General features: G+C 44.3%; 1 pseudogene; it reads right to left on the reverse strand.

The window, feature by feature from the left end:
- Positions 1-1,707: 1,707 nt before the first annotated feature.
- Positions 1,708-24,185, reverse strand: LOC128420349 (disintegrin and metalloproteinase domain-containing protein 21-like; annotated as a pseudogene).
- Between the last annotated feature and the right edge of the window lie 1,829 nt (positions 24,186-26,014).

Raw genomic sequence — 26,014 nt, forward strand, 5'->3', positions numbered from 1 at the left:
ACCGCGCGGCTTAGGGATTTTTCAAAAATAAGGTTGTTCCGCAAGTTCAGACTTCGAGGGCTAATTCTCTTTGTGATGATAAAAACCCATCTGTTTCCACCGAAACAGCTTTCAGGGGATCGTTTGCAACAGTTTGGCACCATTTCTGAGTGAATTGCAGAACGTCAGATTTTTGCTGAAATTGTGACCGCGCGGCTTAGGGATTTTTTCAAAAAAAAGTTGTTCAAATGTTGAGGGCGAATTCTGTTTCTGATGATAAAAACCCATCTGTTTCCACCGAAACAGCTTTCAGGGGATCGTTTGCAACAGTTTGGCAGCATTTCTGAGTGAATTGCAAAACGTCAGATTTTTGCTGAAATTGTGACCGCGCGGCTTAGGGTTTTTTTTCAAAAAAAAGTTGTTCCGCAAGTTCAGACTTCGAGGGCTAATTCTCTTTTTGATGATAAAAACCCATCTGTTTCCACCGAAACAGTTTTCAGGGGATCGTTTGCAACAGTTTGGCACCATTTTTGAGTGAATTGCAGAACGTCAGATTTTTGCTGAAATTGTGACCGCGCGGCTTAGGGATTTTTTTAAAAAAATGTTGTTCGGACGTCGAGGGCTAATTCTGTTTCTGATGATAAAAACCCATCTGTTTCCACCAAAACAGCATTTAGGGGATCGTTTGCAACAGTTTGGCAGCATTTCTGAGTGAATTGCAAAACGTCAGATTTTTGCTGAAATTGTGACCGCGCGGCTTAGGGTTTTTTTTCAAAAAAAAGTTGTTCCGCAAGTTCAGACTTCGAGGGCTAATTCTCTTTTTGATGATAAAAACCCATCTGTTTCCACCGAAACAGTTTTCAGGGGATCGTTTGCAACAGTTTGGCACCATTTTTGAGTGAATTGCAGAACGTCAGATTTTTGCTGAAATTGTGACCGCGCGGCTTAGGGATTTTTTTAAAAAAATGTTGTTCGGACGTCGAGGGCTAATTCTGTTTCTGATGATAAAAACCCATCTGTTTCCACCAAAACAGCATTTAGGGGATCGTTTGCAACAGTTTATCAGCATTTCTGAGTGAATTGGAAAACGTCAGATTTTTGCTGAAATTGTGACCGCGCGGCTTAGGGATTCTGTTTCTGATGATAAAAACCCATCTGTTTCCACCGAAACAGCTTTCAGGGGATCGTTTGCAACAGTTTGGCACCATATTTGAGACAATTGCAGAACGTCAGATTTTTGCTGAAATTGTGACCGCGCGGCTTAGGGATTTTTTAAAAATAAAGTTGTTCAGACGTCGAGGGCTAATTCTGTTTGTGATGATAAAAACCCATCTGTTTCCACCGAAACAGCTTTCAGGGGATCGTTCGCAATAGTCTGGCACCATTTCTGAGTGAATTGCAGAACGTCAGATTTTTGCTGAAATTGTTACCGCGCGGCTTAGTGATTTTTTCAAAAAAAAGTTGTTCAGACGTCGACGGTGGCGGCGGCGGCAGCAACAGCAGCAGGGACGCCGGAGCCGGGGGCAGCCTCAGGAAAACCCGGTCCCGCCTCTTCCAGCAGCGACTGGTGCCACCCGAAGGAACCACCCTGAAACAGGGGGGGGCAGAGAGAGACAAAATGCTCTAGCGCCCCCCTTTCGCAGTCACGGAAGCTCTTTTTCGGCTTCGAACCGCTCTGTAATGGGTTGCCCCGTTCCCGTGGGTGCTTCGGATTCAAAATAAGCATTATTAAAAATCAAACTGGTGGAGTTCCGGCGAGGCAGCATGGCGGCTGCAACAGCAGAAAAGAGCTCCTGAAGCCAGCCAGAGTAAAAGGCTGCCTGTCCGATTCCCGGGCTCCCAAGACTGCTGCCGCCAGCACCGCCAACAGAGAGGAATCGGGGTGCCCGGGAGTCTATCAAAGAAGCCAAAACACCCCCCCAGGACTGAGATTGAGCCGGAAAGGCACCCGACCCCCCCCCAACAGCCCAGAGGAGCTCCAAAACCAGGAGAACAGTGGAGCTAAAGCAAAGAGGGAGAAAGAAAGGGGGAGAGAGGAAGAAAAAGACAGAAAAAGGAGCCCCAACTTTACCGCTGCTGCCCCCATCTCTGCCGACAGGAAAAAAGAGGAGATGTAGGTGAGCACCGGGAAGGAAAAAGAGGCTCCGAAAAAACACGTGGCTGAGCCCGACCGGAGCTCCAGCGGCAAGGAAAACAGCGAAAAGCCGCATGACAAAGGGAGAGCACAGAGGGCAAGAAACTACCCTCTTTTCCCCCCTTTCTTTTTCTTTTTCTTTTTTTTTTATTTAACCCCCTTTTTGTTAACCCCTTCCTCCTCCCCCTCTCTCTCCCCCCTTTTTTTTTTATAAAAAAATATCTAAAAATCTTTTCTACCCCCCCCCATATACCTACTTTTATCACTCTTCTTTTTAAAAGAGGGGCCACTGCTGCTGCAGCCACCCTTTACTTGACTCCAATCTCTCCTCTCCCCCCCCGGCTCCCCCCTTCTTCTTTCTTCTTCTTCTTTTTACTCCCTCCACCCTTTACATATAGCCTATCTGTCTGTCTCTGCTTCTGAGTGCACTCCCAACCCCAACTTCCACCTTAACTGGACCCCAGTACAGTACCCCGTTGGGGTATATACAACCCCCTCCGAAACAAATATTTCCCCTGGCCCCACCCCCTAATCTTTTGCATCTCTACCTGCTGACCCCCTCCCTTTATATGAACTGTCTGTCCGTTAGTCTACTCATCTTCTTACCTGCCCCCCCCCCACTTTGGCGGCACCGCTGAGGCAACTACAGAAGCCCTACAGAAGTTCTTAAAACACAGGCTAGAAGTGACACAAATGACCACCTAATCCAAACGCTCTGCACAAGCCACCAGCCAAAGCCTGATCAGCTTAGCAACCCAACAATACTCAGGAACCACCACTGCCACAACTCCTAACCACCGCTCTACTCCAAGAGGATGCCAAGCCAACCTCAAACCAAAACCATTAGGGAGACTGAGATGCCACCAACCAGGGAGATGGCAAACAATGCTAAGACCGTAACTCCCCTTCAAGACGATGACCGCCCAGTAACGAAACGAGACCTGAGGGAAATGGAAGCAAGATTAGAAGCACGATTAGAAGAAACACTGAAGGCCACAATGGCTCCCATGCAGGTACTAATCAACAACCTAACCTCCAAAGTGGAAGCTCTAGAGAACAAGAACCAAATGCAAGAAAGAATAATAGAGCAATACCGGGAGGAGAATGCACGTGTGAACAAGAAACTGGACGAACTGGTAAACCAAATGGAAGCAGAACACAGAGAGATGAAAATTAAGCAAGCCGACCTTGAAGACCGCAATAGACGTTGTAACATCCGCTTCCGCAACTTTCCTGAAAAAACAGAGGAGAAAAGCCCAGCAGACCTAATTATACACTGGCTGAAAAACACAATCCCAAGCCTGAAACTTGAGGCAGATGACTTGGAGAGGGCTCACAGAGCCCTAAAACCTATGCCAAAACCCAGCGCCCCCCCAAGAGACATCATTGTATGCTTCACACGCTACAAAAAGAAGGAAGAGGTATGGAACAGCATCAGAAACTTAACCAACCTTCGATATGGAGAAACCCCCATCCTGGCCTTACAGGACTTATCCCAGGATACCCTAAACCGGAGGAAAAGCCTGCGCCCATTCACCCAGCGTCTCCAACAAGCAGGGATCAAATACCGATGGGGCTTCCCCTTCCGCCTCATTGTAACAACTAATACAACACAACACACGGCCACCAACATATCTGAGGCCCTGCAACTACTAAAGAACCTTGAACTCGACCTCCCACCGGAATGGCAACCGACAAACCCACCAAGTGACAGCCCCAACCACGAGGAAACAACAGCAAACAACTGGACGACGGTACAGAAGAAAAAGAAACAACAGAAGCGGCACAACAACACAAACCAATATAGGCAAGCATCATGCTCAGAACCGTCCCGCCGGCCATACGACACAAGAAAGCAGACCAAGATTAACCAAACCAATTCATCGCAGATGGACAACCCTACAACAACAACCCCAGCTGAATGAAGCAAGCAGGAAAAAACCACAAACTGAAGGACTGGTGATTCCCCCCCCTTTTCCCCCTCTCCCCCCCCCAAAACATAGATTTAATTAACACCATCAACATCCCCCCCAGCCCCGCACCCCCACAGAAATCCTCACCCCAACACCAGTCCAGACGACCTCAACCATACTCCCCATCACCCACACCTTCAACATCCCCATACTCCATACTAAGGAAAAACAACTCCAACCTCAATAACACAACCCACAATCAGGCTAAAATCTGATACCCAACCAGCACTATGGTGGCACCAGAGCGTACCAGCACCCACATCCCCACCCCAACACACCAACAATGTTGCTCAAAACATTGGCAACATTGCTTATGAACCTTATACTTGACAGCGACGTTACAAAGTCACTTCACACTGTCTCGCTGATCACCCCCCATCGCAAACAACAGGGGGGATGGCCTGCCCTTGAACACGGCCCTCCACACCAGCTGAGACCTAGGACCAACCGGCTAAATGCCAGATGGCCCAAAACACCCCAAACAAACACCTATATGACTACATATAGGAAACTCTCCACAACTTACCCCCTACTCTTTAACCCAAATCTTACTCTAATCCCACTAGCCCCCCACCCACCACACCCTAGGTCAGCGCAACCCCACTGGTTCTTTAAACAACACGAAGAGAGAGACACAAGACAACCCGAACGGGTTGGCAGGGAATCACCCCACATAATAGATAAGCAAGATGGCTAACCTTAAAGCAATTACATTAAATGTGAGGGGGCTGGGAAACCCCATCAAAAGAAAGCGCATCACCTCATACATAAACACCATGAAACCACACATCACCTTCCTACAAGAAATACACAACCCACCCAAAGGCAGCAAACTCCTGAGCGACCCCCGCTTCAGTCAACAGTGGGTCGCACGAGGCTCAGGGAAAGCACGTGGTGTAGCCATAATACTTAGTAGAGACCTGAACTTCACTGCCACAACAGTCCTCAAGGACAAAAAAGGCAGATTCATTTTCGCTAAAGGGACACTAGACGGCAAAATCAAACTGACAATCGGCTCCATATATGCCCCAAACGCGAAACAATTAGAATTCTTCCAGAAGACACTAAACAAATTCCTCTCCTTCTCTGAAGGGGAAGCAATCCTAGGAGGGGACCTCAATCTAAATATGAAAGGTATATCCCTGAAAGATATCCACCCTACAACCCCATGGGCAACCTTCCTCCGAAGGAAACCTCCAACAACTAGGAACTCTTACAAATTACTAAAATTGCTAAAAAACAGGGGTCTCTACGACATCTGGGGTGAGCAAAACCCGGGAGACATCAGCCATACATTCCAATCGGGACGCCATGATACAGTGTCCAGACTGGACAGCATTCTACTCACACAGGGTCTGATCCCCTCAGTGGAATCAACAAACATAGGTAACATTAAAATCACAGATCACGCCCCAGTAGAAGTCATCGTTAAAATAGGAGAAGGAACACAAACTACCCCATCATGGTCCTTCAGCCCCATCCTAACTACAAACAAACAAATTAGAGAGAATCTCACAAAAACCCTCCAAAACTACTTCGAGGAAAACGATGTAGACAATATAACAACCCCCCTCCTATGGGACGCAATGAAAGCGGTCACCAGAGGAGCTTGCATAAAAGAGAAAACATTCCTCAAAAAACAAACCTCCTCAAAAATTAGCAAAATAGAACAAGACATCACAGTCCTCTCATCACGCTACAAACAAACAGGATCTAAAAAACTTCTCAAACTTATAGAACAAAAAAGGAGAGAACTAGACTCCTTAGAAATCAACAAAACAATGATCAACATTCTATACTCTAAACAACGTTTCTATGAATATGGAGGGAAAAACTCCAGATTACTAGCAAATAGATGTAGGAAAAAAGCACTCAAAACAAGAATACACTGCATCACCAAAAAAGACGGCAACATAACATTCTCCCCCAAAGAAATAATCTCAGAATTTACAGAATTCTACTCCAACCTATACACCTCCCATAACCCACCAGAGAGGGAAATCAAAAAATTTCTAGCAGGACTGACCATGCCTACCCTAACTGATGAGGAACAGGAATTCATGGACAGCCCTATCACCCCAGAGGAAATAGATGCAGTCCTCAAAAATCTGAAACCACACAAAGCCCCAGGCCCAGACGGCTTCACAGCAGAATTCTATAGGAAATTCAAAGAACCCTCGATGCCTTACATGACCCGCCTATTCAACGACATCATAAAAGGGGGTCCCATCCCCAAAACCTGGACCCACTCCAAAATAGTCTCCATCCCAAAACCACTAAAAGATAGCCTCAAAGTAGAATCATACCGCCCAATCTCATTAATAAACCAAGACTACAAGATATTCACATCAATCTTGGCCAACCGCCTAAAAATCTTCCTACACAAGTTAATAGCCCCAGACCAGACTGGCTTTGTCCCTGGCCGCAATATAACAGACCCCATCAGGAAACTACTGAACCTGATCGAACACAGCAAGGCAACCAAACTCCCATTGACAATTATGTCCTTAGACATCCTCAAAGCCTTTGATTGCTTAGAGTGGAAATACATATTAGCAGTACTAACTAACATGAAATTTGGCCCCAACTTCCTACAAATACTCAAACAAATATACTCCCAAGCCTCAGCAAGATGCAGAACTAATAATATGGATTCTAATACTATAGCTATCCAAAGAGGCACGAAACAAGGATGCCCACTGTCTCCCTTCTTATTTATCTTGGCTCTGGAACCCTTAGCAATCCGCATCCGAGCAGCCACAGACATCAAGGGAGTGGAAATAAAAGGCAGAACCTATAAATTAGGGCTCTTTGCAGATGACCTAATGGTCACAACACCAGACCCCATAAACACAGCAACCTCCCTAATCAGAGAACTCAACACATTTGCAATGGTGTCGGGCCTACAGGTAAATTTCACAAAGTCAGAAGCTATGTGCTTCAACACCCCTCCTCACACCCAAAAAGAACTCACGAAGGTCACCAAAATAAAACTTTGCCACACCAAGTTCAGATACCTAGGGGTACAAATAACCAGAAACCTCAATAAACTGCACCTCCACAACTACAAGCCCCTGTGGCGACAAATTAACAAAGACCTAAAGAGATGGAATAACATGAATTTCACTCTCTCAGACAAAATAGCCATGATCAAAATGATCACACTCCCAAAACTAACCTACCTATTCCAAACCCTCCCAATCTGGATCCCCCCAACCCAACTCCGCAGTTGGCAGAGAAAACTACACTCTTTCATCTTCTCACATAAAAAACCAAGAATAAGCCCCAAATGCCTGCACCTCCCCACCTCAGAAGGAGGATGGGGAATCCCCAACATAGAAGCATATTACATTGCCAACCAAATACGACATATAATCCCATATATACTCAAAGATGAGACAAAACAATGGGTACACCTAGAGAGGGACACAATTGAAAATACCTGCACCACAGCATACCCACTCCTCCCAAACAAAGTAAAGAAAATTCCCACAACACTGAACAGGTACACACAGACCATGCTCAAAGCATGGAAAACACAAATAGGCAAACTATCCCCAACCCCATCCCCACTAATCCCCCTGGCGTACCACCCATTATTCCACCATGCAGCACAAAACCTCCAGATAAAAACCTGGCGAACCAAAGGCTTATATCGCCTAATAGACTTTTATAAAAATAACAAACCTTTGTCAACACAAGAAATACAAGACAAACTAGAAGACACCCAAATGCCCTGGTTAACACAACACCAACTACATGCCCTCTTAAACAACCCAACAGTAAAATTAGCAGCAACTAGGCCCCTGACAACCTTCGAAAACCTCCTCCTAACAACAAAGGGAAACAGTAAAGGGACGGTATCCGCAATATACAAAATACTACTCCAAAACCCCACAAACCCCCTAGACGCAATCAAAAAACAATGGGAGAATGACATAGGCTATGAGATTAACCCCACGCAATGGGCCAGAATGTGGTCTAAACCTCCCTTTAAATCCATATCAACGAAAAGAAAAGAACTCACACTGAAACTCACCTACAGGTGGTACCTAACACCAAGGAAACTAGCGCTAATACGCCCAGGAACCTCACCAAAATGCTGGAGAGGGTGCACCTCCACAGGCACATACCTCCACATGTGGTGGGAGTGTCCCAAAATCCAACTATTCTGGGCAACAGCCATACGAGAAATATGTAAAATAACTAAACAAGTATTAGATATCACCCCAGAATTGGCCCTACTAAACATCTTCCAAGACAACAACGCCCATTTACACCACAAAGAACTCATAACCCACCTACTTTCAGCAGCCAGAAACACCATAACCAGACACTGGAGAGACCTGTCAGGAGTAAGCATGGACCAATGGTACCAAATAGTATGGGAAACAGCCCTACTGGAAAAATTAACTAATAAACTGAAACTGACACGGGGACAAACAGAAGAAGACACCTTCACTCCGATATGGCTCCCCTTTATCACATACACAACCCAACAGGACAATGACAATAATCCACCAACAGCATACAAATCAATATGGCTAACCTGATCCAAAACACCCACCCACCTCACTCACACACGAAAACAAAGATCACCACAGCCAATCACAAACAAACAATCACACCCTAGGCCAACCCCAACCTCTCTCACCACCAAAGGAACACAAGTGAACAACACAAACAACGCTGACACCAAACTCTACATACACTAAGCATAATAGAAACACCGCCACCCGACCCCACCCCCATCCATCTTCCCTCTCTCCACCCCCCTTTCTTTTTCCTTTTTTTCCTCTTCTCCCCCTAATGCCTCAACAAATGAAACGGATTTGTAAAAATGTTACATGGGAAAAAAAAAATACGAGGCATTACACTTTTGTAAATCAAGAAAATCCTAAATAAAATATTTAAAAAAAAAAAAAGTTGTTCAGACGTCGAGGGCTAATTCTGTTTCTGATGATAAAAACCCATCTGTTTCCACCGAAATAGCTTTCAGGGGATCGTTTGCAGCAGTTGGGCACCATTTTTGAATGAATTGCAGAATGTCAGATTTTTGCTGAGATTGTGACTGCGCGGCTTAGGGAATTTTTCAAAAAAAGGTGTTCGGACGTTGAGGGCTAATTCTGTTTCTGATGATAAAAACCCATCTGTTTCCACCGAAACAGCTTTCAGGGGATCATTTGCAACCGTTTGGCACCATTTCTGAGTGAATTGCAGAACGCCAGATTTTTGCTGAGATTGTGACCGCGCGCCTTAGGGATTTTTTCAAAAAAAAGTTGTTCAGAGGTCGAGGGCTAATTCTCTTTGTGATGATAAAAACCCATCTGTTTCCACCGAAACAGCTTTCAGGGGATCGTTTGCAACAGTTTGGCACCATTTTTGAGTGAATTGCAGAACGTCAGATTTTTGCTGAAATTGTGACCGCGCAGCTTAGGGATTTTTTAAAAAAAATGTTGTTCGGACGTCGAGGGCTAATTCTGTTTCTGATGATAAAAACCCATCTGTTTCCACCAAAACAGCATTTAGGGGATCGTTTGCAACAGTTTGGCAGCATTTCTGAGTGAATTGCAAAACGTCAGATTTTTGCTGAAATTGTGACCGCGCGGCTTAGGGATTTTTTAAAAATAAAGTTGTTCTGCAAGTTCAGACTTCGAGGGCTAATTCTCTTTTTGATGATAAAAACCCATCTGTTTCCACCGAAACAGTTTTCAGGGGATCGTTTGCAACAGTTTGGCACCATTTTTGAGTGAATTGCAGAACGTCAGATTTTTGCTGAAATTGTGACCGCGCGGCTTAGGGATTTTTTTAAAAAAATGTTGTTCGGACGTCGAGGGCTAATTCTGTTTCTGATGATAAAAACCCATCTGTTTCCACCAAAAAAGCATTCAGGGGATCGTTTGCAACAGTTTGGCACCATTTCTGAGTGAATTGGAAAACGTCAGATTTTTGCTGAAATTGTGACCGCGCGGCTTAGGGATTCTGTTTCTGATGATAAAAACCCATCTGTTTCCACCGAAACAGCTTTCAGGGGATCGTTTGCAACAGTTTGGCACCATATTTGAGACAATTGCAGAACGTCAGATTTTTGCTGAAATTGTGACCGCGCGGCTTAGGGATTTTTTAAAAATAAAGTTGTTCAGACGTCGAGGGCTAATTCTGTTTGTGATGATAAAAACCCATCTGTTTCCACCGAAACAGCTTTCAGGGGATCGTTCGCAATAGTCTGGCACCATTTCTGAGTGAATTGCAGAACGTCAGATTTTTGCTGAAATTGTTACCGCGCGGCTTAGGGATTTTTCAAAAAAAAGTTGTTCAAACGTCGAGGGCTAATTCTGTTTCTGATGATAAAAACCCATCTGTTTCCACCGAAACAGCTTTCAGGGGATCGTTTGCAGCAGTTGGGCACCATTTTTGAATGAATTGCAGAACGTCAGATTTTTGCTGAGATTGTGACTGCGCGGCTTAGGGAATTTTTCAAAAAAAGGTGTTCGGACGTCGAGGGCTAATTCTGTTTCTGATGATAAAAACCCATCTGTTTCCACCGAAACAGCTTTCAGGGGATCATTTGCAACCGTTTGGCACCATTTCTGAGTGAATTGCAAAACATCAGATTTTTGCTGAAATTGTGACAGTGCGTCTTAGGGATTTTTTCAAAAAAAAGTTGTTCGGACGTCGATGGCTAATTCTGTTTCTGATGATAAAAACCCATCTGTTTCCACCGAAACAGCTTTCAGGGGATCGTTTGCAACAGTTTGGCACCATATTTGAGTGAATTGCAGAACGCCAGATTTTTGCTGAAATTGTGACCGCGCGGCTTAGGGATTTTTTCAAAAAAAAGTTGTTCAGAGGTCGAGGGCTAATTCTCTTAGTGATGATAAAAACCCATCTGTTTCCACCGAAACAGCTTTCAGGGGATCGTTTGCAACAGTTTGGCACCATTTTTGAGTGAATTGCAGAACGTCAGATTTTTGCTGAGATTGTGACCGCGCGGCTTAGGGATTTTTTCAAAAAAAAGTTGTTCAGAGGTCGAGGGCTAATTCTGTTTCTGATGATAAAAACCCATCTGTTTCCACCAAAACAGCATCCAGGGGATCGTTTGCAACAGTTTGGCACCATTTCTGAGTGAATTGCAGAACGTCAGATTTTTGCTGAAATTGTGACCGCGCGGCTTAGGGATTTTTCAAAAATAAGGTTGTTCCGCAAGTTCAGACTTCGAGGGCTAATTCTCTTAGTGATGATAAAAACCCATCTGTTTCCACCGAAACAGCTTTCAGGGGATCGTTTGCAACAGTTTGGCACCATTTCTGAGTGAATTGCAGAACGTCAGATTTTTGCTGAAATTGTGACCGCGCGGCTTAGGGATTTTTTCAAAAAAAAGTTGTTCAAATGTTGAGGGCGAATTCTGTTTCTGATGATAAAAACCCATCTGTTTCCACCGAAACAGCTTTCAGGGGATCGTTTGCAACAGTTTGGCACCATTTTTGAGTGAATTGCAGAACGTCAGAATTTTGCTGAAATTGTGACCGCGCGGCTTAGGGATTTTTTCAAAAAAAAGTTGTTCAGACGTCGAGGGCTAATTCTGTTTCTGATGTTAAAAACCCATCTGTTTCCACCGAAACAGCTTTCAGGGGATCATTTGCAACCGTTTGGCACCATTTCTGAGTGAATTGCAGAACGCCAGATTTTTGCTAAAATTCTGACCGCGCGGCTTAGGGATTTTTTCAAAAAAAAGTTGTTCAGAGGTCGAGGGCTAATTCTGTTTCTGATGATAAAAACCCATCTGTTTCCACCGAAACAGCTTTCAGGGGATCGTTTGCATCCGTTTAGCACCATTTCTGAATGAATTGCAGAACGCCAGATTTTTGCTGAAATTGTGACCGCGCGGCTTAGGGATTTTTTCAAAAAAAAGTTGTTCAGACGTCGAGGGCTAATTCTGTTTCTGATGTTTAAAACCCATCTGTTTCCCCCGAAACAGCTTTCAGGGGATCATTTGCAACAGTTTGGCACCATTTCTGAGTGAATTGCAGAACGTCAGATTTTTGCTGAAATTGTGACCGCGCGGCTTAGGGTTTTTTTCAAAAAAAAGTTGTTCAGACGTCGAGGGCTAATTCTGTTTCTGATGTTTAAAACCCATCTGTTTCCACCGAAACAGCTTTCAGGGGATCGTTTGCATCCGTTTAGCACCATTTCTGAAAGAATTGCAGAACGCCAGATTTTTGCTGAAATTGTGACCGCGCGGCTTAGGGAATTTTTCAAAAAAAAGTTGTTCAAACGTCGAGGGCTAATTCTTTTTCTGATGGTAAAAACCCATCTGTTTCCACCAAAACAGCATCCAGGGGATCGTTTGCAACAGTTTGGCACCATTTCTGAGTGAATTGCAGAACGTCAGATTTTTGCTGAAATTGTGACCGCGCGGCTTAGGGATTTATCAAAAAAAAGGTTGTTCCGCAAGTTCAGACTTCGAGGCCTAATTCTCTTAGTGATGATAAAAATCCATCTGTTTCCACCGAAACAGCTTTCAGGGGATCGTTTGCAACAGCTTGGCACCATTTCTGAGTGAATTGCAAAACGTCAGATTTTTGCTGAAATTGTGACCGTGCGGCTTAGGGATTTTTTCAAAAAAAAGTTGTTCAGACGTCGAGGGCTAATTCTGTTTCTGATGATAAAAACCCATCTGCTTCCACCAAAACAGTTTCAGGGGATCGTTTGCAACAGTTTGGCACCATTTTTGAGTGAATTGCAGAATGTCAGATTTTTGCTGAGATTGTGACTGCGCGGCTTAGGGAATTTTTCAAAAAAAAGTTGTTCCGACGTCGAGGGCTAATTCTGTTTCTGATGATAAAAACCCATCTGTTTCCACCGAAACAGCTTTCAGGGGATCATTTGCAACAGTTTGGCACCATTTCTGAGTGAATTGCAGAACGTCAGATTTTTGCTGAAATTGTGACCGCGCGGCTTAGGGATTTTTTTAAAAAAATGTTGTTCGGACGTCGAGGGCTAATTCTGTTTCTGATGATAAAAACCCATCTGTTTCCACCAAAACAGCATTCAGGGGATCGTTTGCAACAGTTTGGCACCATTTCTGAGTGAATTGCAGAACGTCAGATTTTTGCTGAAATTGTGACCGCGCGGCTTAGGGATTTTTTCAAAAAAAAGTTGTTCAGACGTTGAGGGCGAATTCTGTTTCTGATGAGAAAAACCCATCTGTTTCCAACCGAAACAGCTTTCAGGGGATCGTTTGCAGCAGTTTGGCACCGTTTCTGAGTGAATTGCAGAACGTCAGATTTTTGCTGAAATTGTGACCTTAGGGATTTTTTTAAAAATAAGGTTGTTCCGCAAGTTCAGACTTCGAGGGCTAATTCTCTTTGTGATGATAAAAACCCATCTGTTTCCACCGAAACAGTTTTCAGGGGATCGTTTGCAACAGTTTGGCACCATTTTTGAGTGAATTGCAGAACGTCAGATTTTTGCTGAAATTGTGACCGCGCGGCTTAGGGATTTTTTTAAAAAAATGTTGTTCGGACGTCGAGGGCTAATTCTGTTTCTGATGATAAAAACCCATCTGTTTCCACCAAAACAGCATTTAGGGGATCGTTTGCAACAGTTTATCAGCATTTCTGAGTGAATTGGAAAACGTCAGATTTTTGCTGAAATTGTGACCGCGCGGCTTAGGGATTCTGTTTCTGATGTTAAAAACCCATCTGTTTCCACCGAAACAGCTTTCAGGGGATCATTTGCAACCGTTTGGCACCATTTCTGAGTGAATTGCAGAACGCCAGATTTTTGCTAAAATTGTGACCGCGCGGCTTAGGGATTTTTTCAAAAAAAAGTTGTTCAGAGGTCGAGGGCTAATTCTGTTTCTGATGATAAAAACCCATCTGTTTCCACCGAAACAGCTTTCAGGGGATCGTTTGCATCCGTTTAGCACCATTTCTGAATGAATTGCAGAACGCCAGATTTTTGCTGAAATTGTGACCGCGCGGCTTAGGGATTTTTTCAAAAAAAAGTTGTTCAGACGTCGAGGGCTAATTCTGTTTCTGATGTTTAAAACCCATCTGTTTCCCCCGAAACAGCTTTCAGGGGATCATTTGCAACAGTTTGGCACCATTTCTGAGTGAATTGCAGAACGTCAGATTTTTGCTGAAATTGTGACCGCGCGGCTTAGGGTTTTTTTCAAAAAAAAGTTGTTCAGACGTCGAGGGCTAATTCTGTTTCTGATGTTTAAAACCCATCTGTTTCCACCGAAACAGCTTTCGGGGGATCGTTTGCATCCGTTTAGCACCATTTCTGAAAGAATTGCAGAACGCCAGATTTTTGCTGAAATTGTGACCGCGCGGCTTAGGGAATTTTTCAAAAAAAAGTTGTTCAAACGTCGAGGGCTAATTCTTTTTCTGATGGTAAAAACCCATCTGTTTCCACCAAAACAGCATCCAGGGGATCGTTTGCAACAGTTTGGCACCATTTCTGAGTGAATTGCAGAACGTCAGATTTTTGCTGAAATTGTGACCGCGCGGCTTAGGGATTTATCAAAAAAAAGGTTGTTCCGCAAGTTCAGACTTCGAGGCCTAATTCTCTTAGTGATGATAAAAATCCATCTGTTTCCACCGAAACAGCTTTCAGGGGATCGTTTGCAACAGCTTGGCACCATTTCTGAGTGAATTGAAAAACGTCAGATTTTTGCTGAAATTGTGACCGTGCGGCTTAGGGATTTTTTCAAAAAAAAGTTGTTCAGACGTCGAGGGCTAATTCTGTTTCTGATGATAAAAACCCATCTGCTTCCACCAAAACAGTTTCAGGGGATCGTTTGCAACAGTTTGGCACCATTTTTGAGTGAATTGCAGAATGTCAGATTTTTGCTGAGATTGTGACTGCGCGGCTTAGGGAATTTTTCAAAAAAAAGTTGTTCGGACGTCGAGGGCTAATTCTGTTTCTGATGATAAAAACCCATCTGTTTCCACCGAAACAGCTTTCAGGGGATCATTTGCAACAGTTTGGCACCATTTCTGAGTGAATTGCAGAACGTCAGATTTTTGCTGAAATTGTGACCGCGCGGCTTAGGGATTTTTTTAAAAAAATGTTGTTCGGACGTCGAGGGCTAATTCTGTTTCTGATGATAAAAACCCATCTGTTTCCACCAAAACAGCATTCAGGGGATCGTTTGCAACAGTTTGGCACCATTTCTGAGTGAATTGCAGAACGTCAGATTTTTGCTGAAATTGTGACCGCGCGGCTTAGGGATTTTTTCAAAAAAAAGTTGTTCAGACGTTGAGGGCGAATTCTGTTTCTGATGAGAAAAACCCATCTGTTTCCAACCGAAACAGCTTTCAGGGGATCGTTTGCAGCAGTTTGGCACCGTTTCTGAGTGAATTGCAGAACGTCAGATTTTTGCTGAAATTGTGACCTTAGGGATTTTTTAAAAATAAGGTTGTTCCGCAAGTTCAGACTTCGAGGGCTAATTCTCTTTGTGATGATAAAAACCCATCTGTTTCCACCGAAACAGTTTTCAGGGGATCGTTTGCAACAGTTGGGCACCATTTTTGAGTGAATTGCAGAACATCAGATTTTTGCTGAAATTGTGACCGCGCGGCTTAGGGATTTTTTTAAAAAAATGTTGTTCGGACGTCGAGGGCTAATTCTGTTTCTGATGATAAAAACCCATCTGTTTCCACCAAAACAGCATTCAGGGGATCGTTTGCAACAGTTTGGCACCATTTCTGAGTGAATTGCAAAACGTCAGATTTTTGCTGAAATTGTGACCGCGCGGCTTAGGGATTCTGTTTCTGATGATAAAAACCCATCTGTTTCCACCGAAACAGCTTTCAGGGGATCGTTTGCAACAGTTTGGCACCATATTTGAGTCAATTGCAGAACATCAGATTTTTGCTGAAATTGTGACCGCGCGGCTTAGGGATTTTTTCAAAAAAAAATTGTTCAGACGTTGAGGGCTAATTTTGTTTGTGATGATAAAAACCCATCTGTTTCCACCGAAACAGCTTTCAGGGGATCGTTCGCAATAGTCTGGCACCATTTTTGAGTGAATTGCAGAACGTCAGATTTTTGCTGAAATTGTTGCCGCGCGGTTTAGGGATTTTTTTTAAAAAAAAGTTGTTGAGATGTTGAGGGCGAATTCTGTTTCTGATAATAAAAACCCATCTGTTTCCACTGAAACAGCTTTCAGGGGATCGTTTGCAACAGTTTGGCACCATTTTTGAGTGAATTGCAGAGCGTCAGATTTTTGCTGAGATTGTGACCGCGCGCCTTAGGGATTTTTTCAAAAAAAAGTTGTTCAGACGTCGAGGGCTAATTCTGTTTCTGATGATAAAAACCCATCTGTTTCCACCGAAACAGCTTTCAGGGGGTCATTTGCAACAGTTTGGCACCATTTCTGAGTGAATTGCAGAACGTCAGATTTTTGCTAAAATTTTGACCACGCGGCTTAGGGATTTTTTCAAAAAAAAAGTTGTTCAGACGTCCAGGGCTAATTCTGTTTCTGATGATAAAAACCCATCTGTTTCCACCAAAAAAAGTTTCTGGGGATCGTTTGCAACAGTTTGGCACCATTTTTTAGTGAATTGCAGAACGTCAGATTTTTGCTAAAATTTTGACCGCGCGGCTTAGGGTTTTTTTCAAAAAAAAGTTATTCAGACGTTGAGGGCTAATTCTGTTTCTGATGTTTAAAACCCATCTGTTTCCACCGAAACATCTTTCGGGGGATCGTTTGCAACCGTTTGGCACCATTTTTGAGTGAATTTCAGAACGCCAGATTTTTGCTTAAATTGTGACCGCACGGCTTAGGGATTTTTTCAAAAAAATGTTGTTCGGACGTCGAGGGCTACTTCTGTTTCTGATGATAAAAACCCATCTGTTTCCACCAAAACAGCTTTCAGGGGATCGTTTGCAACAGTTTGGCACCATTTCTGAGTGAATTGCAAAACGTCAGATTTTTGCTGAAATTGTGACCGCACGGCTTAGGGATTCTGTTTCTGATGATAAAAACCCATCTGTTTCCACCGAAACAGCTTTCAGGGAATCGTTTGCAAGAGTTTGGCACCATATTTGAGTCAATTGCAGAACGTCAGATTTTTGCTGAAATTGTGACCGCGCGGCTTAGGGATTTTTTCAAAAAAAATTTGTTCAGACGTCGAGGGCTAATTCTGTTTGTGATGATAAAAACCCATCTGTTTCCACCGAAACAGCTTTCAGGGGATCGTTCGCAATAGTCTGGCACCATTTCTGAGTGAATTGCAGAACGTCAGATTTTTGCTAAAATCTTGACCGCGCGGCTTAGGGATTTTTTCAAAAAAAAGTTGTTCAAATGTTGAGGGCGAATTCTGTTTCTGATGATAAAAACCCATCTGTTTCCACCGAAACAGCTTTCAGGGGATCGTTTGCAACAGTTTGGCACCATTTTTGAGTGAATTGCAGAATGTCAGATTTTTGCTGAAATTGTGACCGCGCGGCTTAGGGTTTTTTTCAAAAAAAAGTTGTTCAGACGTTGAGGGCTAATTCTGTTTCTGATGTTTAAAACCCATCTGTTTCCACCGAAACAGCTTTCGGGGGATCGTTTGCAACCGTTTGGCACCATTTTTGAGTGAATTGCAGAATGCCAGATTTTTGCTGAAATTGTGACCGTGCGGCTTAGGGATTTTTTCAAAAAAAAGTTGTTCAGACGTCGAGGGCTAATTCTGTTTCTGATGATAAAAACCCATCTGTTTCCACCGAAACAGCTTTCAGGGGATTGTTTGCAACAGTTTGGCACCATTTCTGAGTGAATTGCAGAACGTCAGATTTTTGCTGAAATTGTGACCGCGAGTCTTAGGGATTTTTTAAAAATAAGGTTGTTCCGCAAGTTCAGACTTCGAGGGCTAATTCTGTTTGTGATGATAAAAACCCATCTGTTTCCACCGAAACAGCTTTCAGGGGATCCTTTGCCACAGCTTGGCACCATTTTTGAGTGAATTGCAGAACGTCAGATTTTTGCTGAAATTGTGACCGCGCGGCTTAGGGATTTTTTTAAAAAAATGTTGTTCGGACGTCGAGGGCTAATTCTGTTTCTGATGATAAAAACCCATCTGTTTCCACCAAAACAGCATTCAGGGGATCGTTTGCAACTGTTTGGCACCATTTCTGAGTGAATTGCAAAACGTCAGATTTTTGCTGAAATTGTGACCGCGCGGCTTAGGGATTCTGTTTCTGATGATAAAAACCCATCTGTTTCCACCGAAACAGCTTTCAGGGAATCGTTTGCAACAGTTTGGCACCATATTTGAGTCAATTGCAGAACATCAGATTTTTGCTGAAATTGTGACCGCGCGGCTTAGGGATTTTTTCAAAAAAAAGTTGTTCAGACGTTGAGGGCGAATTCTGTTTCTGATGATAAAAACCCATCTGTTTCCACCGAAACAGCTTTCAGGGGATCGTTCGCAATAGTCTGGCACCATTTTTGAGTGAATTGCAGAACGTCAGATTTTTGCTGAAATTGTGACCGCACGGCTTAGGGATTTTTTCCAAAAAAAGTTGTTCAGACGTCGAGGGCTAATTCTGTTTCTGATGATAAAAACCCATCTGTTTCCACCGAAACAGCTTTCAGGGGATCGTTCGCAATAGTCTGGCACCATTTTTGAGTGAATTGCAGAACGTCAGATTTTTCCTGAAATTGTGACCGCGCGCCTTAGGGATTTTTTCCAAAAAAAGTTGTTCAGACGTCGAGGGCTAATTCTGTTTCTGATGATAAAAACCCATCTGTTTCCACCGAAACAGCTTTCAGGGGATCGTTTGCAGCAGTTGGGCACCATTTTTGAGTGAATTGCAGAACGTCAGATTTTTGCTGAGATTGTGACCGCGCGGCTTAGGGAATTTTTCAAAAAAAAGTTGTTCGGACGTCGAGGGCTAATTCTGTTTCTGATGTTTAAAACCCATCTGTTTCCACCGAAACAGCTTTTGGGGGATCGTTTGCAACCGTTGGGCACCATTTCTGAGTGAATTGCAGAACGCCAGATTTTTGCTGAAATTGTGACCGCGCGGCTTAGGGATTTTGGAAAAATAAGGTTGTTCCGCAAGTACAGACTTCGACGGCTAATTCTCTTTGTGATGATAAAAACCCATCTGTTTCCACCGAAACAGCTTTCAGGGGATCGTTTGCAACAGTTTGGCACCATTTTTGAGTGAATTGCAGAATGTCAGATTTTTGCTGAAATTGTGACCGCGCGGCTTAGGGATTTTTTTAAAAAAATGTTGTTCGGACGTCGAGGGCTAATTCTGTTTCTGATGATAAAAACCCATCTGTTTCCACCAAAACAGCATTCAGGGGATCGTTTGCAACAGTTTGGCACCATTTCTGAGTGAATTGCAGAACGTCAGATTTTTGCTGAAATTGTGACCGCGAGTCTTAGGGATTTTTAAAAAATAAGGTTGTTCCGCAAGTTCAGACTTCGAGGGCTAATTCTGTTTGTGATGATAAAAACCCATCTGTTTCCACCGAAACAGCTTTCAGGGGATCCTTTGCCACAGCTTGGCACCATTTTTGAGTGAATTGCAGAACGTCAGATTTTTGCTGAAATTGCGACCGCGCGGCTTAGGGATTTTTTAAAAAAAATGTTGTTCGGACGTCGAGGGCTAATTCTGTTTCTGATGATAAAAACCCATCTGTTTCCACCAAAACAGCATTCAGGGGATCGTTTGCAACAGTTTGGCACCATTTCTGAGTGAATTGCAAAACGTCAGATTTTTGCTGAAATTGTGACCGCGCGGCTTAGGGATTTTTTCAAAAAAAAGTTGTTCAGACGTCGAGGGCTAATTCTGTTTGTGATGATAAAAACCCATCTGTTTCCACCGAAACAGCTTTCAGGGGATCGTTCGCAATAGTCTGGCACCATTTCTGAGTGAATTGCAGAACGTCAGATTTTTGCTAAAATCTTGACCGCGCGGCTTAGGGATTTTTTCAAAAAAAAGTTGTTCAAATGTTGAGGGCGAATTCTGTTTCTGATGATAAAAACCCATCTGTTTCCACCGAAACAGCTTTCAGGGGATCGTTTGCAACAGTTTGGCACCATTTTTGAGTGAATTGCAGAACGTCAGATTTTTGCTGAAATTGTGACCGCGCGGCTTAGGGTTTTTTTCAAAAAAAAGTTGTTCAGACGTTGAGGGCTAATTCTGTTTCTGATGTTTAAAACCCATCTGTTTCCACCGAAACAGCTTTCGGGGGATCGTTTGCAACCGTTTGGCACCATTTTTGAGTGAATTGCAGAATGCCAGATTTTTGCTGAAATTGTGACCGCGCGGCTTAGGGATTTTTTTAAAAAAATGTTGTTCGGACGTCGAGGGCTAATTCTGTTTCTGATGATAAAAACCCATCTGTTTCCACCAAAACAGCATTCAGGGGATCGTTTGCAGCTGTTTGGCACCATTTCTGAATGAATTGCAAAACGTCAGATTTTTGCTGAAATTGTGACCGCGCGGCTTAGGGATTCTGTTTCTGATGATAAAAACCCATCTGTTTCCACCGAAACAGCTTTCAGGGAATCGTTTGCAACACTTTGGCACCATATTTGAGTCAATTGCAGAACGTCAGATTTTTGCTGAAATTGTGACCGCGCGGCTTAGGGATTTTTTCAAAAAAAAGTTGTTCAGACGTTGAGGGCTAATTCTGTTTCTGATGTTTAAAACCCATCTGTTTCCACCGAAACAGCTTTCGGGGGATCGTTTGCAACCGTTTGGCACCATTTTTGAGTGAATTGCAGAATGCCAGATTTTTGCTGAAATTGTGACCGTGCGGCTTAGGGATTTTTTCAAAAAAAAGTTGTTCAGACGTCGAGGGCTAATTCTGTTTCTGATGATAAAAACCCATCTGTTTCCACCGAAACAGCTTTCAGGGGATCGTTTGCAACAGTTTGGCACCATTTCTGAGTGAATTGCAGAACGTCAGATTTTTGCTGAAATTGTGACCGCGAGTCTTAGGGATTTTTAAAAAATAAGGTTGTTCCGCAAGTTCAGACTTCGAGGGCTAATTCTGTTTGTGATGATAAAAACCCATCTGTTTCCACCGAAACAGCTTTCAGGGGATCCTTTGCCACAGCTTGGCACCATTTTTGAGTGAATTGCAGAATGCCAGATTTTTGCTGAAATTGTGACCGTGCGGCTTAGGGATTTTTTCAAAAAAAAGTTGTTCAGACGTCGAGGGCTAATTCTGTTTCTGATGATAAAAACCCATCTGTTTCCACCAAAACAGCATTCAGGGGATCGTTTGCAACAGTTTGGCACCATTTCTGAGTGAATTGCAAAACGTCAGATTTTTGCTGAAATTGTGACCGCGCGGCTTAGGGATTCTGTTTCTGATGATAAAAACCCATCTGTTTCCACCGAAACAGCTTTCAGGGAATCGTTTGCAACCGTTGGGCACCATTTCTGAGTGAATTGCAGAACGTCAGATTTTTGCTGAAATTGTGACCGCGCGGCTTAGGGATTTTTTCAAAAAAAAGTTGTTCAGACGTGAGGGCGAATTCTGTTTCTGATGATAAAAACCCATCTGTTTCCACCGAAACAGCTTTCAGGGGATCGTTCGCAATAGTCTGGCACCATTTTTGAGTGAATTGCAGAACGTCAGATTTTTGCTGAAATTGTGACCGCACGGCTTAGGGATTTTTTCCAAAAAAAGTTGTTCAGACGTCGAGGGCTAATTCTGTTTCTGATGATAAAAACCCATCTGTTTCCACCGAAACAGCTTTCAGGGGATCGTTCGCAATAGTCTGGCACCATTTTTGAGTGAATTGCAGAACGTCAGATTTTTGCTGAAATTGTGACCGCGCGCCTTAGGGATTTTTTCAAAAAAAAGTTGTTCAGACGTCGAGGGCTAATTCTGTTTCTGATGATAAAAACCCATCTGTTTCCACCGAAACAGCTTTCAGGGGATCGTTTGCAGCAGTTGGGCACCATTTTTGAGTGAATTGCAGAACGTCAGATTTTTGCTGAGATTGTGACCGCGCGGCTTAGGGAATTTTTCAAAAAAAAGTTGTTCGGACGTCGAGGGCTAATTCTGTTTCTGATGTTTAAAACCCATCTGTTTCCCCCGAAACAGCTTTTGGGGGATCGTTTGCAACCGTTGGGCACCATTTTTGAGTGAATTGTAGAACGTCAGATTTTTGCTGAAATTGTGACCGCGCGCCTTTGGGATTTTTTCAAAAAAAATTTGTTCAGACGTCGAGGGCTAATTCTGTTTCTGATGATAAAAACCTGATGATAAAAAAAAATGCACGTATGGTTCTTGCAGAGTTTCCCAGGGCCACATGGAGTGCCATCAGGCACCATTCCGAGATCCACAAAATCTGTCCCGCCATGGTAGGCCACACTCCAGCAGCTAGCGCTAGTGCCTGACAACTCAGTGGGAGTCACGGCATAGTGTGGCATTGAAGGTATGTTTCTGACGTTGGTACACTGAACTCTCCCGCACTTTACGTCTTGAGGCTGGCATTTCACAAAAGTACTTCCTGTCCAATCCCTGCCACAGTTGCCATACGCATCCCCCACACTATTCCTAGACTGAAAGCAGGATGCTGGAGCCGCTGTGGCTCCATAGCCAAAGATCCTGGCGCACAGGTAGTTGTGAGTCCAACACTGCTTGGCATAACAATGGGAATCGTGTTTGCTGCACGGCGTCCCGTCTTGCATGTACACATCATTGGGGCACCACTCAGATTTCCCACTACAGTACTCAGGAAGGTCACACTCATTGATCTGAATTCGACAAAGGTCTCCACTTGGAAGGAAGTGACAGTTTTTACAACATGGCCCAGAAGAGCATTGTGCACGTGGCTTCAAGGTGCAGTCAGGGTTGCAGCAAAGATTCTGCTTGCACCTCTGCGTGCCGCCGCAGTCGCATTCTTCTCCCTTATCCAACACTCCATTGCCACAATGCTTGATAGATGGTATCTTTTGGGGCCTGTTGTTCAGGCAGTCCAGGTTCCCTTCCAGCACAAGTTCTGCAAAAGTGTGAATGCTGCAGTTGCTGAACTTGTTCGTTTCTGCCTTGTACGAATGCATGACACAGGTTTTGTATCCTCCACAAACACAGTTGGATTCGTCGTGTTCAAGCCCCATGTGATGACCCAACTCATGGGACATGGCCCTTGAAAAGAGAATTGGATTCTTCTGCAAGTAGCTCAAAACCCCTGCAGAATAGCTTGGCCTGCAGATGGCATTACCATATGACTTCCCGAGGGTGTGCTCGAACTCCTGGTGAGTGAGCAACAGGGCTGTGTCGTGCTTCATCCACTTCGCAAGACCGTTCACTCTCCAGCTGTTGAAATTATTCAGAAGCAACCCAACCTCATTTGTAACCTCGAAAGGGTTGCCTGTGTTCCAGATCTCCAGTCCAATCAGGACAATACTTGTGTGCAGCTCCTGGAAGTGCACACCCATTAAGTTAACTATGTCCAAAATGAGGTATGCCATCCTGGTTTCATTGGCACCTTCAAACTGAAACAGCTTCTCGTCCACAACAATGTACAGCTCAATGTATTTTGGGTGCCTTGGGTCACGCCGGGTCCCTCTTTCCGCCCTCAGTTCTTCTGCCTGACGCTTTGCAACTGGAGCTCTCATTCCACACATACAAGGCTTTGGTTCGTTGATCAGGTAGAGAAGGTGCTGAAAAGTTGAAGAATCGTGGAAAGGCTCTATGCCATAATTTCTGTCTCTGATACTTAGGAATCCTGTCAAGCCAGAGCAGGTCTTCAGAACCACAAGCGAATTGGCTACGCCATCCACATGCCCTTCGTGGTAGCATTCAACAGGGATGTAGGGATGACTTTCGATCCGTCTGCCCTGGGAACTGTATGTGAAGAGTGGGAGGTTTTTGACCAGGAAGTCGTGCTTCCTGGGCTTCAACTGAATGACGTAGTCCTTTCCTGATACATTGAGGATATAGGAAAGTTCATTCTTCTTGGCTTTCCCTCCCCAAAGCACCGCCTTGGGGTGATCACTTCATACGACGTATACTCAGGAGCAGGAAATGAGCTGGTGGGAAGGAGGAACCCCAGCAAAATAACAGGATTCGTCAACTGCAGAACCAGCCATTTGTGGAGGCCACCACTGCCATGTGCCATGATTTTCTCTTCTCAGAAGCGGTTGTGGTCACCTTTTTGGGTGATAAGAAGGACCAAAAGGAAGAAGGGTGGACACCAAAGAGAGGAAGATACCCCAATAATTATATTCCTCTAGTCCCAGGAATTCTCATTTAATCTTCTAAAGTGTATTTCCAGAGACTTCTAGATGACAAAGGAGATGACAAAGAGGGAGGAAGAACCACCATGCCAGTTCAACTGTCCTCTCCTGTGGTGGGAAATTCCATGACCAGGCTAACAGTTTCTCATGCTATTTGAATATGGACATTCCATCTGCTGAGGCAGGTGGGCATTGGAAGAGCACGGAACACGGTAGAGAGCAGCTGTTTGCTATTCTCGATGTGGATCCGGACCCACTTATTGCTGGAATCCTGGCCAAGAGGGCTAACCTAGGCCAAATTCACACTGTGGGCTTAAAGGGGAATTGTGAAGGAAGAGTATACATGAGTAGCCAACTGTGACAGGGGGAAAGGTCAGGCGGGCTAAAGCTCAGAATGATCTCAGGCTTGCAAGAGAGGTGAAAGATAATAAAGCCACTTCCGAACTGAAGAGGAGGTGGGGTTGCGGGCCCACGCCCTCCCCATGCACACGGGGGCTGGCTCACAGCCCCCGCAAGAATGAAGGAATCCTCACGCGTGTCATCTCCCTGCCTAGCCAATGGGCTGGTCGGGGGTGTGTGTGTGTGGCCTGGGCTATTTATGCCCGGCGCGCCCGAGGACCGCCCTCTCTTCGCCTCTCCAGCTGATAGCCAATAGGCCTAAGCCAATACCGCTCAATTCCTGCAATCAATAAAGTTGTGGCTGTTTTCGCCCATTAACCTTAAATACCGTGTCCTGTGTATTTATTTCTCAAGGGGGGAGGGGGACTTGCCACGCAATAAAGGTTTATTTGGCTATGTTCAAAGCAGCAGGAAGAACAAGCAAGTGGTATGTCCACTGAGGGGAGAAAACAATGAAAGGCGGGAACTGCAGCCCAATATAGGAGAAGTGGTGGGAAAGGAACACCTAGCTACGTTAAACAAATTAAAAGCTCCAGGGTCTAATGAGCTGTACCCAAGGGTACTAAAGGGGTTTGAGAATGTAATCTCAGAGCCTCTGTCTATAATTTTTGAGAATTCCTGGAGAGCAGGTGAAGTCCCTACAGACTGGAGGCAGGCAAATGTTGTCCCTGTTAAGTTGTGGGTGAACATATCAGATGACACAGCGATTCTTCAAACAGCTCTTCTTTTTTCAGAGGTCAGAACAGGAACTGAGCTGAAGGGCTCAGTCAGCCTGCTTATATAGAGCTCCAGTACACATAATTGCTACAACTTTCTAAAACTATCCAATCACTGAACATCACTTTCGATCCCTTATTTGAACACTTATCCACAGTATCCCCCTGCTGGCCCAGGGTGAGAACTTCAGCACATAACACCCCTCTCCACCGAGATAAGGCGTTAGTTACCATCGTAATGGTTTCCTTATATACAGCACTACACATTGGTTCAATTAGGCGCAAAAGCATATCGGTTACATTTCACATACTTCCATTAGACCAACAGTATTACATGTCCAACAACATAGTCCTTTAAATAAGTTGGGCACTTGGAAACTCTGCCAGACTGCCGGGGAGCAGTACCCAGGTCCGTTGGGCTGCCCGATTCTTGCTGAGGCTGTGGCGTGACCCTAGGTGGCGTTGAAACCAAGTCCCCTGGAACCGCTGCTGTGGGTGGAACCTCCACAAGTGGAGTTGGCGAAATGTCAGGCACGGCAGTGGTCTGAGTCTGTGGGAAGTCCGGCAGACCCTCTGAAGCGGCTTGGTTCGGCTCC

The sequence above is a fragment of the Podarcis raffonei genome, chromosome 8 (assembly GCF_027172205.1).
Source record: "Podarcis raffonei isolate rPodRaf1 chromosome 8, rPodRaf1.pri, whole genome shotgun sequence".
NCBI classification, from domain to species: Eukaryota; Metazoa; Chordata; class Lepidosauria; order Squamata; family Lacertidae; genus Podarcis; species Podarcis raffonei.